Source organism: Apis mellifera, linkage group LG8 (genome assembly GCF_003254395.2).
Source record: "Apis mellifera strain DH4 linkage group LG8, Amel_HAv3.1, whole genome shotgun sequence".
NCBI lineage: Eukaryota > Metazoa > Arthropoda > Insecta > Hymenoptera > Apidae > Apis > Apis mellifera.
In genome coordinates, this window is record NC_037645.1 from 4,004,524 (window position 1) to 4,022,898 (window position 18,375).

An 18,375-nucleotide genomic window follows, 5' to 3' on the forward strand; every position below is an offset into this window, starting at 1 on the left:
AGAAACTTTCCTATCGTGGAAACAAAGAGGACGATTATCATGGAAACAAAAATACTGTTTGGAAAATTTAAATTTCTCGCAGTCAGATCGCAGCGGCCACAAAGATGGCCGCCGCTCAGCTTTTTCTTCCGATGGCATTCGTGCAGAGCGCGCGTCGATTATGTAATCAACGTGGCGCGTACTATGAGTACATACATACTGTATAATTTCATTCCAAGAAGTACCGTTGACTCTGCTCGCTTCACCGCCTAAGGTGCTTCGTTTCCTTCTGCGACCATTCTCGCTCCGACGCGAGAGGAGGAACCGATCCTTCTTTTTTTTCTTTCCTTTTTTTCTTTCCCCCACCCCCTCGGGTTTTCTCCAATTGTAAAAAAGGGGAGGTTGTGGAGAGCGGAGAGGAAACGAGATGATCGATCGAAATTACACGTGACGACAGTTGTTGGTTATCCTTAATCACCTGTAACGCGTCTGTTTTCTTTTTATTTCTGTTTCTTGGAATTTTGTTCGCGCCTAATAATAGCGGGTTTATCCGCTATCGAAATAGATACATTGATCTCGTACGTTTATGAAATTAAAGTTTAAACGCGCAAAGTTAATTTTTTTTTCTCTTGTAAATATTCGAGGAAAAAAAATTAACGACGACTGTTTAAACAGGATTTAATTTTATCTCGGAAGATTGTTTCTTCTTTTTTTTTTGCATAAAAGCAAAGATAATCAGATTGCGAGTATAATTTATGGAAAATTTTTATGAAAATATGAAATAACGAAGATTCCAAGTTTCGTATTTTATATTTTATAATTTTTATTATTCAATTTATTTATTAATTATTTTAAACGTTAGATTTGTGGTTTAATTTGACTCTTGAAATAAAAGAGGAAAAAAAAAAGAAGAAAAACGAAAATTAATGTCTTAACTTTAATTCATCCTGGCTCGAGTCCACTCAAAATCCACTCAATCTTAAAACTCGCATTAATTTCCATGAATAAACAACATACTTCAAGATAAATTATACGCGAAAACTTTTTCCTCCGCTCGACTCCACTTGCAATTCATCTCGGGTACACTTTTTCGCGATTTTCCACGGTGGATCTTTTATTTATTAAAACGCAACAATTTCCTCCTTCCCTGAAACAATCAACTCACTGTTTAATTCCACTCCATTCCAAGAATCGAAAGATCCTTGAAGAGAATCATCTCTTCCGTGGAAATTCGATTCGAATGAACACGGAATCCTCAATGAATTTACGCGCGCGACAATTAATCGCAACCTACGTGGATTTTTGTTCTTGAGAAGTGGCTTGCTTTCACTCGAACGTAGCCAATACCAAAGTCCTCTTCATACATTATGATTCTCTGATGGAAAATCGGTGGAGGATCGGTGACGAGCCTCGTTGGAATCTTTCTCAAGAATCGATCCGTGAGAAAGTTTGAAACGCGATGAAAAATAAAATTTTCCTCGCCGCTTTTTACAACGGAATTATCATTTATCAATATCAAACAGTATATATTCATCGATTGGAACAGAATATTTAACGATCCTCACGAATAATCAAAAGAAAAATATTATCGATACAATTTCACGATCGTCAAACATCACATTATTTCGACGGGTTGATTTAACGAAGAAGAAGAAACAAAGTTCGAACGAAATAAGCTCGATGAGAAATGCCGTCCACGTGAAAAGCTGGCTTACCTATATCCATGGAGCACGTGAAATCGTTGACGACGCGTGAAGGCAGCGCGCCTCGGCTGGGAGCAGTCAGGCACCGCCGATACCGTTACACTTGGCAGCTTCCTGCCACTACGGCGGCCTCCATCCTCGCCCCTGCTCGCCTCCTCTTCTCCTCTGCATACTTGCGCCTCGACAACCTTTTCGGTATCGTCATTGTCACCTACTGTCCACGGGCGCATGCGCGCAGCTATGCACCGCAATGCCCGCGATACGATACGATCACGGATCGATGGAGCATGGAATTCGAATAGGATCGGTTCTTGATCGGCTCGAAGAAAGGAGGGATTCTTCGCCTACGAGGTTATAATAAGGTTTATGCGCAATGTACAATTGATATTTTTGTCACGAATTAATACATCTCATTTGAGGAGAGTTTCTTTTTCTTTTTTTTGATAAATATTTGATGATTACAGTTCTGCCTTTCATGTGGAGGTAATTATGGAGAATAGATTTTATTATTGAGGGCAATATTCTTTTGATGATGATTTCTCGAGAAGGGAGATGGATTTTTATTTGATGTTGGAAGGTCTCCAATTTTTTGTTTCGTTAATATGTGCAATATTGAGGTGTGGCTTGTGATGATTAGATTATGTTATTATAGCAATAAAGGTTGTAATATTTATAATATATATATAACGTAGATTATTTCTATCTTGATTAAACGAGATCATCTGTTGTAGTTAATCGTTTTAAAAAAAGTTGATATTGGATTGTGCTGAAGAGGTTAATAAGAGGGCTATTCTTTGTCGAAACAATTTGTAATTGTCCATTCTTCGATGGAAAAAAATTTAAATTAAGATTGGCAATTATTTAGAGATACAAGATCGAAGGGATGAATGGTTTTTGATAAAAATTTTCTCTTATCAACCAATAATTTATATCTTCGTTTCTCTTTCTCTCGCGAATATATTATTTATTATATCTGAATTTTAAATCTATATAATTAATTAACTTGCTAGTCTATTACATGCACGGATAATGATTTTTCTTTTTATTTCTATATTCATTGTATAATTATGAATAATCATGGACTATTACAGTTACCATACCTTGGTTTAATTTGATTAGCAATTTAATTAATTCAAATTTTCTTTTTCCTCCTTTTCTTTTTCTACTTTCTTTTAATATAAATCATAATTCACGTCTAATTTGTATGCAAACATTATGACTTTATGATCATAAGAAGTTGTATATAAATAAGAGTAACACTTGATAGACGTATATTTTCAAATATCTTATTTACATTGTTGAAAGAGATTAAGTCGTATTATCCTCGAACTTTATCGAAAACCTTGACTTATCTTCACTTTATTATACCAAGTTTTCAATTTTCAATTACTCTCATTCTCTCTTGACTCGAAAAATCACAAATGCACAAGAGATCGTTAATATAAATTCTGATAACGATTTCCAGAAAAATGAAAATCAAGATCGAAGGAGCGTAAAGATGGTGATAGATACGTAAAAGATGCGCAGAATCTCTGTTGACTACGACGAAGGAATGAAGGAAGCATGCAAGGGATGACGTCAGCCAAACCTCCACTTTCAGAAGACACTGTGTAATCGGTGTAATTTAAAAGCTAACTCGCGTAGGCCAGCCTATGGAACGCGAGGATTTTACTTTTTTTTCGAAAACACGAATCGATCGTGTACGAGTGGAACGACGACAGTTCAACCGGAAAATTGGTTTATGGGTAAAGAAATTCATAAGACGTGCGAGATCGTGCGTATCTTGCAAATGAAGCTTCTGCCTTTAATAACACAGTCTACGGTAAAATGGATATGCATTCCGTGTAACGCGACAGGCACAGTTTTCTACGATTCGCTTTGTTCAAACGTCCAAACATATTATCATATTTTCTCTTAATCGGTCGGAGACACTGACTTTGTGTTTCAATAGGGATGAAATTTTCTGCACATGCTGACCTCGTTTCCTTTCGCTACAGGATTGAATAATTCTTAGAGAAGCTTTGGCTCTTCCTTTTTTTTTTCTTGAGAAATTCAATCAGTTCATCATTTGATAAAGGATTCTCCAATATTTAAAACTAAAGAAAAAAAAAAGAAATCTTTAAACAAAGAAACAAAGAAATCAATTGATAGAAATTCGAACATTTTTCAAGGAAGACCCAATTCTCCACTTTTCAAAATTACTTTTCGAAAGCAAACGATTTAAAAAAAAAAGATTCGAGAATCCATTTTCGTCTGGAAAAATCCTTCCATCGAATTCGTTTGAAGATCATAGATGGAGCAAAGGAAAATTTGTGCCATTTGGACGAATTCGTAAAGCGACACACGATTAGGCAGTTTTGGCAGGACGTCGACCCGCTGCGAGAAACCGTTCGAAACGCGTTGTCCGGCTGACGTGTACAAGTGTATCGCACGTGTATTGTGTGTGTGTGCGTGCGTGTGCGTGTGTTTAACAGGCTTTCCATAAGGTTGTATGAGAGAGCGGCTCCTCCAGCTGTCTCTCTTCCCTCGTCTCGCCGCACGTTCGTGTCCTACAAAACTCCTGGCAAATTAACGTCAGGGCATTTACCACGACCTCTTTATCCCTCCATGGTGTGGTGTACATGTGCTCGTTCCACCAAGGAATGCCGAATCCTCGAATCATTCGGGGAAATTCACGAGTGAATCCGTGAAACGGATAGTTTTTCCAATCAAGAGGTTGGTTTTTGGTTTTTATTGTTTTTGAATTACATTATGAAGGGAGGAGAGACGAAAAATTTTGTTGGGAGGAAAGAAAGTGAAGAAATACTTCGAGGGAATTAATGTTAAATAATAATTGATGAGAAAGGAAAATGTTGATTTGTTCGATTTATTGGACAGTTTAATGATGGATGAGCATTTTGAATTTTATGAATTTTTTTTAATTTAATTTTCTTTCTTTTTTTTTTAGAAAAATACGCGTCCTACTACTAGTTTTTTAACGACGAAGAAGAAGAATTCCTCGAACGGTTTCAAGTGCACGTGTTCGACTCTCGAGTGGAATTGGTTTCAAAGGTGTCAAGGTCACGTTCGATTTTTTTAAATTTCTCGCAAATTTTTCTGCTGAAATATAAACGAGCCTCTTTATAAATATTCTTATTAACACACCATTAGAAATATCTATAAAGAAAGATTTATTAAAATCATTACTTCTTATCTTAATTAATATTTAATTTAAAAACAAGAAAGCAAATATTGTTATCTTTCTGACTAAATACAAAGAACAAAATTTTTCGATATTTCAAACGAGAAATAAATAATTGTGAAGACAAATCCAGTGTCCTCAAGTGACTTTAATTACAAAAAAAAAGAATCAATAAACTGGAATGGATAATTAACAGAAAATTCCTTGAAGAAATGCATTTTCTTGGCAAATTAATCATTACTCCAAAACACTATTTTTGCCACAATCATTAAACACATAAATTCCCCAAAGAACAACATCTTCTGCTCCAAATCTTCAATTTTCAATAATCTTTTTCTCTTTTCATTTAAGATCTCTCTCAAATCTCAATCGTGGATTTTTACTCCATTTCCTAGATACACATAATTCTTTATTAATTATAAAATTGAATACGAATAAAAATCGTTATATTATTAATTATACAACGATTAATTCGAGTCTAACCCATCCATCGAATTATCCATGGCATTAAACGACATTGGCAATTTCGAAGAGAAGAAAGAAATGCATGAAATGCAGCAGTTGAAGAGAAAGAGAGAGAGAGAAATTTCCATATGGCGGTGTGTGTAATTCGAGGAAAAGGAACGAGCAAAATCCGAGGAGGAATTTAATAATAACGGTTATCGGTTATATTGTATCCAGTCTCGATCACGATTCAGCAAGGAAGTGGACCAAACGAGCTAGCTAACCACCATTAATACCATGATATATTTCCGTAAAACGGTGTTCTCTTACTCCTTGAACTACTTTACAATTCAACCATAAATACTGTAATACCATGCTCATTCGATTCTTTTTCCTCGAAACCAAACCTTCCTCATCTCTTCCCTAGCAAATATAAATTTAATTTCTTGATCACGATCGATTCAGAGAAGCGGTGCTTCGTTCGAAACGAGAAGAAATTCTGGAGGAAGAATTGAAAAAAATGTCGGAAAATTCCATCGCGAATCGGAAGTGAATCTTGGGTCAACGTACCGAAATCTATCGACTCGTCGTCGTTGGCTAATGCGACACCAGGCGATGAATTATTAATGATGCGTAATGTAAGACAATTACTCAGAAAGAAAAATATAAAGGGATAAAGGAGAATGCTATGGAGGAGAGATACGAGTCTTTAACTTGATGACTCCTGATCGAAGAATGGAAAGGATCTCGTTTAATGGGATATACAGTTAAGATGGTTAATCATCTTGCAGATTCGAATTATTTGAATAATTAATTTATAGAAATATAAAGACATATAATAAATATAAAGACAAAGAAATATAAAGAGGCAATCACGGGTGAGAATTAATATAGGAAGAGGATTTTGAGGATTATGAAAAGAATTATTCTAAATTTTGGTGCAATTAATAAATCTAACGGATCAACGTTTATCAATATTGTTAAATGAAATTGGAATTGAATCCAAGATCTTTTTCAAAAACTTTTTCAGATCCACTTTCTAACCACTTTCCAACACCGCTTTGGCAACAAAGGAATACTCGAATTTGCTCGTGTTTTTTTTTTAAACCGCGAATTAAACGCTCGTTACACTTTCTACACGTTCCAACGGGATTATCATTATCGGACGACGAAATTCCTAATTTTTCGAAACCGAATTGTCCCATTGGCGAAAACAATGATTTAGAAAGTGTAACGAGATCCGTTTGAACGGAAATCGCGGCGAGGAAGGTAAACAGCTTTTCCCAATTACCATATAGATATCCCTGCAGCTGCGGTTTCTCGTTGCAGTTTGATAAAATCTCTTATTTATATCGAACATTCTAATCTAACGTCGTTATCCGCCCGATCTGTTATCGCGCAACCTCGAATTATTTACAATATCGCATATCAATACAATTTTTTTAATCCTTCTCTTTTCTTTCTCTTTGCATTCAGTGTATCGACTCAGAGATAAACAAATAAATTATAATAAAATTGCTCGAAAGAAATTATATATTGAAAATTACTTCCAGTTGAATTATCCGATTTTCTTCGTTGAAATGAAGAACAAGATGAAGAAAATTAAATATAAAAAAAAAAACAAACACTAATAGATTAATTCTTTCCAGGATGCGGAATCTCTAATCCAAAATGGGAAGAGATCTCTTCTATTCTCCATCAACGTTTTGCAAACCAAGAAATTCTTCTTCCACGTAACGAAACATATATATCTCTCTTAGAAAATTAAATATAAAAAAAGAAAACAAACACTAATAGATTAATTCTTTCCAGGATGCGGAATCTCTAATCCAAAATGGGAAGAGATCTCTTCTATTCTCCATCAATGTTTTCCAAACCAAAGAAATTCTTCTTCCACGTAACGAAACATATATATCTCTCTTCATTCTCGAGAATATCCTCGAGATATTACGCCCATACCTTGAATAATGGCGGAACACGGGTGAGTCACGGGTTTTTATTTAAATCTTCAAGTCGAGATGACTCGATGAATGTTCGACTCGAACGAGCTCGAAGGAAGATCGTCTCTCCTCCAGTTTTTGGAAGTTGAAGACGGGATTGGATGATGATTATTCACTCGAGGAGCCTCTTTTGGATGGTGTGCAGCTGCGAAGAAAGTTGGGAAAGTGCGTAATCGTTCGAGATCCCTTTGGCGATCGAACGAGAGCACGGAGAGCCGGCCAAGTTTTTTTTTTTTATTAACAGCTTTCAGGGGAAATGAAAATCCTGCGTGACCACTCTTGCGCCTGGCCATTTCTTGCGCCCTTCCTCGCTCGTTTAGACGGCTGGTTTTGATTCTCTCTTGTTAAAAAAACAACCATTCTTCTATCCATTTTCGAAATTCGAGGATAGAAAAAGAAGAAAAAGACCCCAGTTGAAATTAATTTATTTCCTTTTGAATATTGACTTTCAAGATTTTGAACTTATTAATCTCAAAAAGTAAGAAATTTGTATATTTCCTTACATTTCTCTTTCTCCCTTCCCATCCTTTGCTGGCTTAGATTCTCTCTTGTTAAAAAAACAACCATTCTTCTATCCATTTTCGAAATTCGAGGATAGAAGAAGAAGAAAAAGAAAGAAAGGTTGGAATTAATTTATTTCTTTCTGAATATTGACTTTCAAGATTTTGAACTTATTAATTTCAAAAAGTAAGAATAATTTTTACATTTCCTTATATTTCTTTTTCGAAGAGATTGGAGAAATTTTGAGATTTCAGTTTTCAAGTTCGATTTTATCATATTTTCAACGATGATCGGACGAGTTTTCAAGAGAATTTCGACACTGTTTCCATCTTTTACAGCAATAGTTTTAATTTCGATCAATTCAACCACACACGAATTTTTCCCAATGAAAAGTGAGGAAAAGAAGGGGAGGCGAAGAAGCGTGACACAGGCCGGCCAATTTGCTGTTGCTTGAAATTTTTCTGGCTTGCTAGGCAGCCTAAGAACGATGATTCCGTTTTATTTATAAACGGCAGGACACGGTGATTCGCGTGCGCGCAACGAGCTGCCGGGTTGAACGCCTCCTGAGTGCAACAGACCCGATAAAACGGTAACAGACCGATGCCCCCCCTCTTTCTCTTTGCCACTCTGTCAACAAAATTGCCCGACACGTTCGACAATTCCCATCTGGAATTGTCCTATCCAGTGAATGGAGCATTAGAGCCATTACAGAGCCTCTTGCGTAATCTTGGAAAGAAGAAATCGTGATTGATCTCTGACGTGAAAACATTTGATTGGATTGGAAAAGTATTCGATCAATGATTTCATCGAGGCCAAGAATAATCCCAAAGTCACTCGAGGAAACGTCTTATTTAAGACGTTTGAAACTTGAGAAGAGTACAATGCAAGAAGAATGGTTACGTGATATTAATTGTATCTTATTCGTCAGACGATTGTGTTAATAATCTCGATCCCTGGCGATTTGATAAATTTATATTGTTATTTTCACTGGGAGAGGAGAGATAAATATTGCTATTCCCAAAAAGATATACGATATTCGACCAGTTCACCTCGATCTCGAGTTAATATCGATGGATGCCATGAAAAAAACCCTCCATGGACGCTGGTTCGTCCAGCTACAAAAATGAAACGACAACGATTTAACTGAAACAACGCTCGAAGGTTAAATCCTCTGTGAGAAACTGTCATAGAGAATAAAATTTCTGGATTTTACCTTTTATATAAATCGAAGAAAGAAAGTCAAGATTTACTCGAGTTCGATTGCAATTTCATCATTCCATATAGAGAAAGTAAAATTACAATTAAAATTACTCGAATTTTGCTTATTATTATCATTCCTCCGTTTCGATCAAATTTAAATCCTGATAGAAAAATTTTAAATAAAACTTTGCTAAAAGGCACGCTTTCTTTCTAAGCAATTTCGATCGTTTAACGATCGTTGAAAAAAATCGGCTGCCCGTTATGCAATTAGCCTTGGCGGATGCGTTTCTCTCGATGATGTTCTCGGATGCGTTTGAGGGGAGGAGGAGGGGATAACTATCCTGTTAGGCCAGAAATTAATCTGGCCGGGTTAAAGTTGCGCACGAGCCTCCCGCCTCCGGCTATTTATGACGTCGTCCCTACGTGCAACGACGATCGCTATCCGCATAGGCGAAACCGTATCACCAACGTGTCACGATCGTTCAATCATCAGAAGAAGCTATGGAATGAATAATGAAAATACGAAAAATTGAACGTGGCATCGAACAGTTAGCTCGAAAAGGAACCACGAAGATAATCGTCCCTTTCTCGATATTTGATTCGTTGGAGTGAAGGAGTTTTATTATATCAACGTTTTTATGATAAATTATCGAGGTAAGTGGCTTATTTCGACTTTCGTTAAATTTTGGAGAATTCGCACGAATTGTTAATCGCGCGACCACGCGTCGAACTCGCCCAACGATATCTCTTGTGCGAGCGTCCAAGTCTCCGAAATCTCTTATTATGCAGCAAGGTTTGATTTGATTGATCGAAATATTGGAAGAGAAAATTTATACATAACGTATAATGAATTTTTAATTGAATCAATTTAAAAGTGTCAATATAATAAGAAGAATAAAAAAAGAGAAAAGACTTTGGATTACTAATTTATATTTTATATTTATTAACTAGTTTTATTAATCTTCTCCAAAACGAATTCTTCAAAATTTTATCATCCAAACTTATTCTTTACATTACAAAATTTTCTTCTTTCTCTAAATAATCCATCACTTTTCCATAGAAACGGAATAACTAAGTACTCGGGTGGAAACGACGGTCACTTTTTCTATCCTCCTCGATTACTGAGAGAGCGAGGAGGATCGAGGATGCGAGAGCAGCGTAGGAAACGCGCATCAGAGGCGCAACCCTGCACAATTTCATCGTTGATAAACAAACAAGGAGGTGAGCGGAGTGTGCTCGGCCGTCTCCGTTGACGCCACGAGTCAACCCGAGTCCTCCAACTTCTCCTCCACCTTCTCCTCCACCTTCGCCTACGTCTGCTTCCTTCCCTCTCCCTCTCCCTCTCCCTCGCTCCCTCTCTCTTCTTCCCTCTCCTCGTTCCGCCTATCGGCGTGTCTTCCCGAGGAGAGAAGCCTCTTACTCAGGTAACTCGCGCCGTTCACCTGGAGAGAGAGAGAGCCGGTCTCCTCAGTCTCGAACCGGTGGGCCGGAGGGAAGGAGCTCCGTGACCCTGAATCCAATCCGTTCGTCTATTACAATTTCATTCCATTTATTATCCGTTATCTTTTTTTTCTCTCTCTCTCTCTCTCTCCCTTCCCCTTCGCCAAAGGGGACCAAAGGTCGATCCTCTCTTATTTGTACATCGTTTCATCGCGCGCGTATCATCGTCCTACCCCAATTTTCTTTTTCCTCGCTTTTCTCCCTTTTTTCTTTTTCCTTTTTGCGCCCGCGCGCGCGCGCGCGGCCGGACTTGTGGCATTAGAGGAGGCATTTGGTTTGCAACAGCGTGGAAGGTCGAGGCTCGGGCTCGTTTTGTGTGCAGTGAATTCGTCGTCGACTCGCGCCGAGACCTTTTCTGTGCCGTGTACATGTACTACCCAGGACAGGGATCGCGGCGTGGAACGTAGGAGAGCAACAAACAAAGTAAGTTTTGGAGTAAGCCAACGAGTTTGAGAAGATTCGTTCAGGGATTCGTGAGAATTTTCTTCTTCGCGCACGTATCTCTCTCTGTCTCTGTCTCTCATTCTCTGGTTCTGAGGAATTATGGAGGATTAATCGAGCAAATGTTCGAGGTATAAAGATATTCTTTTTATTGACAGTTGGACAGTTTCGAATCGGTTCGAAGGAATGTTTGATATCTATTCGAGAATCTGATTGAATTGGTTGTGATTGGAAGTGTTTGGTTAAGTTTGAAAATTCAGCTTGGGTTTTCTTTTTTTCTATGTACGAGGATATATTTATTCGAGGATAATTATCGAGTTGATGATTTTTATTCGAGCATTTTTTTTCGTTTCGATGGTTAGATTAGAACGGTGGTAGAGTAAAGTGGTTAGGCTTGGGCGAGTTAGATAGACGCTAATGGTATACAGTTTCTAACTAGTCCCGATTGTGCCGCAATATGGTTCGTTCTGGATGGATGTTGGAGGAGAAACACGAGAGCGAGGATGTCTCTTGGTTGAATTAAGTAGAGTGGGGTACGGGTTTTGATGATGACGAAATTCCAAGAATGTCGAATAATGGAGAAATGGAGAAAAATATTGTAGTAGAATATGGTTTTTCAAATTTTCTTGGAAAGTTTCGTGGAAAATTTTTCCACGATAATTGAAAATTGTAATTACAAAACAAAATTTCTTTGTAACAAAAAGATATTTTTACTTATAATGGAGGAATAATGGAGAAATGGAGAAAAATATTGTAGTAGAATATGGTTTTTCAAATTTTCTTGGAAAGTTTCGTGGAAAATTTTTCCACGATAATTGAAAATTGTAATTACAAAACAAAAATTTCTTTGTAACAAAAAGATATTTTTACTTTATGTACGGGAATAAAAGATTGTAACTTTCAAGAGTAACGATTAACGAGAATGAAATAATTAACAGGTGGAGAGAAATAACAATCGCATTAAAATTTTTAATGCGAAAGAAATAATATCTTGTGTCGAGAGTTTTTTTTCAAACTCAAGAAAGATTATCTCGAATTAAAATTAATATAATTCTTCTGAAAAAAAAAAAAAGAAATGAAAATTCCTCTGAATAATTTCGCGTGATGGAAAACTCTTCTCTTTCGCGAGAGAAGAAGAAGAAAAATTCCAAGACTTTTCGAAACGATAATAGCACAGCTTTCAAGGGCAAAAATTTCAAGGATTTCTTTTTCAATGTCGTGGAAAAAAAGGGAGATTAGTTTCTCTGGTAAATTGGACGGTGATAAAAAAAAGGAAGAAACATTTTCAGACGACTCTTTTTGCTCTATTTCGAGCGTTTCAGCGTAGAGAATGGTATCCTCTTCTCCTTCTTTCTGCCTCTTTCTGCGCGATTTTCGTTCTGCCCAGTGAACTGTCGCATACATCGACGCGTGGCTATATAAAATGTGGAAACGGAAGCCTGGAGTTGGAGATTAAATCTCCCGCGATGCTACTTGCGTTTTCCATTTTCTCCTTGTTGCGCACCACGACTTTTCGTTTAAAAAAATTTTCCCGCGAAAAAATGTTACTCTTAAAAATTTTCCATCCAACGATTAAATGTAAAAAGAATTAGAGAAGAAGAAAATATTAGAATCTATCCTTTCCTAACAATTTTCATGAGGAAGTTGAACAAATTGAAAATCTCAATTTCAAAAATTAATCTCTATAATAATAATAATCCACTTTACGTTAAAATGGACTTGGAAGAGAAATATAATCCGTTAATAAATAAATTTCAATTTCAATTGTATCCTCGAGACGTTTCAATTTTTCGGATTCGATTGGTTACGTTGAAAGATGAGCGGTTGTGGAATTCCGCTTCCACTTCTGAAAGGCTTCCTCGATAGATTTCCTCGAGACAAAGAGAACAATTGCAGCCACAATTTTCGTCCTTAAGAGGAAGTTCCGCGGCAGGAACGTAAAACACGCGCCGTAAAATTCGCGAGCTAAAAGTCGCGCAAGAATGGCGGAGGTGAATTGATGGAAGAGAAAGCTTCGTTCCCCGGACGACGAAATCCGAGAGTAGTCGTGGAGGTTCCACGTTCCTTGACCACGTGAATCGGCTATCCAATACCGCAATAAAGATTGTGTAAAAATTAAGAAAATCGCCTACAATTTGCTTAATAGAAAAAGGAAGGAGGAGGAGGAGAGAAGAAAAGAAATCTCTGGCACTCCGAATGGAAAGGTTATTCGAGCCGTTTCTTCGTAATTTGCATTCCTCCGCTTCCTCTTGTTCTTTTTTCACTTTGCACTAAAAACTTACCAACTTCTATTACTCATATATCCTAGCAATTGTAACAATTTCAACAGATCAATTTATATAAACCTTGAATTTTTAAAGTTTATTAATTTAAAAACAGTATCCATTTTCATAATAAAACTGTCAAAGATTTACTATCCTCATTCGTCTAAAAGCTCCATAAAAATTTCCAATTTTTATACATCAATTACGACGAATCAACTATACAATTTTATGAGTGAAAAATAAATTAGGATAGATGAAAATTCCATTCGAATTGAAACGACAGCCTAACCTTATCGTTATCCTTTCGTTTATCCTTTTATTTTATTGGACGATGGACGCGTAAAAATTCGAAATGACCGTTTGTCCTGCTCTCTTCGAGGATTGGCACAACACGAATGGCAAGAGGAAAGTTCGGTTTACTCTGTTTTTAGGTTAGGTTTCTATACACCGGGCGTTGGTTACGTTCGACGAACGCGTGGGTGGACGTTTAGTGGCACCTCTACGCCCTATTTGTTTCGTTGAACCGTTTCACGCCGACCTGTTTCTCCCACAACAGAAATTTCCCTAGGACTTCCTTCTTTGAAGAAGCATCTAGAGTGGAACACGAATTTTTGCCTGGTCGGGATTAACCGATCTGGGCCGGGAGTAGCGGTTAATTGTTGTTTGTAATTACACGGGGAGGAAGAATATTGAAATAGATTTTCTCTGTCTCGATGTTAATTATCGGAACGTGAGATATAATTGGGATTCGTTTTCCCGGGGTAATAACCAGGTTATTAAAATTAATATTTGAATTGAAAATCGGAGGAATTTGGGTTAGGGCAAAGGTTATAGAAACTTAATAATCCGTTGTTTCATTGGAGCATTCGAAATTAACCACAATTTTATCCCACATGTCTTCTGTATGTTAATTATTATCGTTCATTATGGTGCGTATCGTAGATCAAGGTATTCGATATGCTCGATTATTTACATTTTCATTGAGAGATAATTTCAAATAATCTTTTCATTTTTCGCAAAAACGAGAAATCCTCTTCTTCAGCAAACAAATTATCGAATCGTGTAAGATTAAATTAAACTCGATGAGATTATCTCGTTTAAAATATTTGAAAAATAGTCGAGGAATATTTAAGATGTGTTGTTGATCGAGTTCTAAATCTGGAACAAAATTGAACGAGCGCAGGACTTGGATCGTGACTTAACAACAAATTCACGCGAGCCGAGGCGTAACTTGGTTAAGGTACCGTTACCTTCTGACAAGTACCATCGTCCTAAGACATTCCAATCGCGTAACAAATTTCGAATCGTGTTCCGGGGCAATGTTACGCTCGGCGCTCGATGTTTCGCCGCCTCTTCTTGCTCATTTCGCACTTTGCTATCGGTGTTTACGCGTGTAATTGGAGGCCACTGAAATGGTAATTTCGTCGGAACGAAACGATGTATCTGATGCTTTTAATTTATGCGTGTTAAAATATTTATATATATACATATACAGCGTAATAAACGTGAAATAAAATGTATTATGTTTTAATTTTCAATTTGTTAAAAATTCGAGTTACCATTATTTCGAGTAGGTAATTTTAAATATTTTATCTCTACGAATTTTGTTTAAATCTGATTCCAGAGAGAGAGAGAGAGAGAGAGAAAAGATAAAATTCGAAATTTTCACCGTAGCTTTCTCGTTCCAACAATTTTTCAACGTTCGTTAAACATTTTCCAATACGATGGATGCAGATATTTCACGGAGTCATGCAACTATGACCACGCCCTGCGCGCTACCGTAATATGCAGACTATTTATCAAGCCTAACTGCACCGTATCTCCGACTGTGCAGTTTCATAAATTCGTCGCTGTGGGAACGAGGCGAGAAATTTGCGCGAATCGACGCAAGAAGAGATCGATTAGCTATCTGTTTATCCTTTTTTTTTAGAATTGGAACGACGAGTGAATTATGGATGACTTTTTTTTCGAGAAAGAATTTTAAAATTAAAAGTGACGAGGATGATGATGATTTCGACGATCACGAAAAATAGTTGCCGGGATTAATTCGAGAAATTTTCATATTTTCTCTCTTTCACAAATATAAATCTCGATAATAATAATAAGAAATATTATCTTTTCGATCCTTTGAAAATATTCACGGTTGAAATTCTTAATTCTTGGACAGATATGATAAGGAATGGGACGTGCACGATCGAAATATCGCAAATATTTCACGAGAAGATAACGATTCGATTATTAGAGTCGGTTTGAAATAAATGACACGTTCGTTAGAGGCGGGTTCCGAGGGAAAAGTTTCGTTTGAGCAGCGACAGAAACGGAAACTCAAAAAGGCAGAGTTACGAAATAGCATAGGAGATAATGTTGCAATGCGGTCAAACCGCATCTCGACGCACACACCCCTTATACGCTTGGCATATACACGCCTCTTACATATATTTTACACTATGTCTTCTGGAACGGCCAATACAAGTAAATCTCTCCACGTGGTTGTCGGTGGTTCGAGCAACGTTCGATGTTATCAATCCAACGAGTCATAATAAATAGAAGAAGAAGAAGAAAAAAAAAAAAGAAACTTGGTAATTTCTTGCACGGAATACTGATGATGTGATTATTCGAAAAGGTAATTTTTACAGTAAACAAGAGTGTTCCTTTTAAATTAGAATTATATTAGATCGTAGATAAAATTGCAAGTTTGAGGAAGAATAAATTTTCTTCAATTATCATCATAGATTGATAAAAAAAATATATATATAAATTAATTAATGTTGTTCGAAATGATCAGATTAAAGAGTATAATTTAATTAATGTTGTTAGATATATTTTATATTCATCTTATCTTTTATTTACCACATAATTTTCCAACCTTACTACAACTCTTCTACTTTTATCCTTGCTCTCGAGAAAACAAAAAGAAGAATCGCACGACTTTTTTTTCTCATACTAATCGATAGATCAGAAAGACCAAAAAAAAAGAAAAATAAACATCGTCATCCTCTTCAACGAGGCGAATATCAAATTTTCTCTTCCTCTCCTCACCACGACAATTGTAAAAACTGAATGAGAAGACACGAACCAAGCATAACCATTAACCAAGTGTGCATAATAAAAACGCAAAATGGAGAGGAGAATAACGTTCGCGATAAAAAAAATCGCGACAAAGCAAAGTTCGAAACCTCGACCCTGAAGAATTTATCCATAGTGTCCTCTATTCCTTCATCGAGACGCGTGCTGAGGGAGGGAGGGAGGCGTCCCTCATTAGCCACCGAGATATCTCGAATCGTTTCTTCTCCAACGTATTGTCCTTGGCTCCTCGCCTCGTTGCCGATAACCGCGCTCGTCGAACTCGTCGGGCCTAATGAGCGGAATATTAATGGCGTTAACGGTAGAGAGTATTCAGTCGTCAAGCGTGTATGCATAGGAGAAGGAAAATCGAGCAACTTGCGGAACGTGGATAATTGATCGAGTGGAATTTAATGTCCAAGTTGGAAATAGTAATTACGATTCGACCGTGCTGCTCTTACTTTAGAAGGATCGAATTGAATTTGTGTAGTAGATCAGAATTGAAACGATTGAAGCCAAGGCGTCTTACAAAAGTTAGGCATCATGATGGAAATATCTGTATATTTTTACAGATAATAATTAAGCGAATTTGAGAAATCGACGGTTGGTTAGAATTATTCTAGAGGGGAAAACTCACCTGTTGATCTTTCCTTCGATATACAATGTGGGTTTGGAAGGCTGAAGGAAACTAGGAATGCGGTTGCACAATCTCTGGATGACGAAAGGGGCTTTGGAGAATGTTGAGCGTGTACTACTACTGTTGGTTGGATTTCTGAGCTCGATTCTTTCCTCATCGTTGGATATTTGCATTGGCAATTGGTGCGACGAGTTTGCAAAGGGAACGTTGAAATATACGTAAGAATTTTGAAAAGATATTCCATCGAAAATATAAAAATTTCTTAATTATTCGAATATCTAATTTCGAGAAAATTTCATTCCTTCGTTCGATGAACATTTTTTGAAATAAGATGGATTTACGAGGAAAAAGAGAGAGAGAGAAAGAGAAAATAAGAAATAAAAAGACGACAACCAGTCGAACAGGAAGCGAACGGAAGTCAAAAGCCGTGGTTCGTTGGCGAATTCACGAAGGGATAATTCAAGCCACGCTCGATTCTTCATGTCGAAATTGCTTTTAACGAGAAAGCTTCGCGTGAGACGGGCTGCACAACAACGCGAAATTAAACGCACGCTCGTGAAAACAGGCGGCTTGGTTGTCGTGCGCAACGCGTCTATAACGTGGATAGGGCTAAGAAGAGGGCTCCCTTCGCAACAAAGCCGGCTCTCCAACTTCCTCTCGCCGTTCCATTCCCACAAGTGTGCACCTGAAAACGTCCGCAACGAAAAGTTATACGTCCCTCCTCCTGTCTGACAAGTGCAAATTTCCATCCTCAACTTCTCGATTCGTAAATCGTGAAATTATTCAAAAGAAAAGGAACGAATTCTTCAATTGACGATTCCTTTTTTCATTAAAAATTTTGTTTTGAGAATTGTTTGTTCAGCTTCAATTAGCTACTTCGAATGACTCATTCATTGATGAATAAATCATTCGATAGTGGTTGACGATTTGTCATCTTAAAAGTATATTTATATATATATAGTTTCTAAGCATGAACTAGACACGTGACACTATCGATTACCTTGGCAATTATGGAGACTGGTTTCGAGGAGAAGTTTAAAATAGAAACTGAAATTATGCTTTAAAAATTTACATTTCAAAAAAGATATTTCTAAATTTTAAGATCTCGAAGAGTGGAAGAAAAGACGATTCGAAACAAAACAATGATCAATCAAATCAATCAACTCCCTTGTTTCGAAAAATTAAAGTAATTCTTCTTAACTCTTATTAACCTCTCTCCCCGTAAAAATACAAATTGCTTGGATAAAATGAGAAAAAAAAGTTTATTGAATTCGAAGAAACTAACTTATTGCTTCGTAACAAGAAATGAAAACTGCGACAGCCCATTGATACGAGTTCTTTCGTCTTCTTTCGATGAATGAGCCGACGACGCGTGACCCAATTACCACGCATCGTTGCACCATAAACGCGATGCACGCGTTGCCCTTTCGCCAAGTCGAAAAATCCTGCACGCGTCGTCGAG

General features: G+C 37.0%; 1 protein-coding gene across 2 annotated transcripts in view; it reads left to right on the top strand.

Annotated features, from left to right (window-relative positions):
* Positions 1-10,459: 10,459 nt before the first annotated feature.
* Positions 10,460-18,375, top strand: part of LOC412825 (sushi, von Willebrand factor type A, EGF and pentraxin domain-containing protein 1) — a 41,744-nt gene continuing 33,828 nt past the window's right edge. For both annotated transcript variants that reach the window (XM_026442230.1, XM_026442231.1), the window contains exon 1: positions 10,460-10,931. The gene's annotated coding sequence lies outside the window, so the exon portion shown is untranslated. The remainder of the gene's footprint in view (positions 10,932-18,375) is intronic.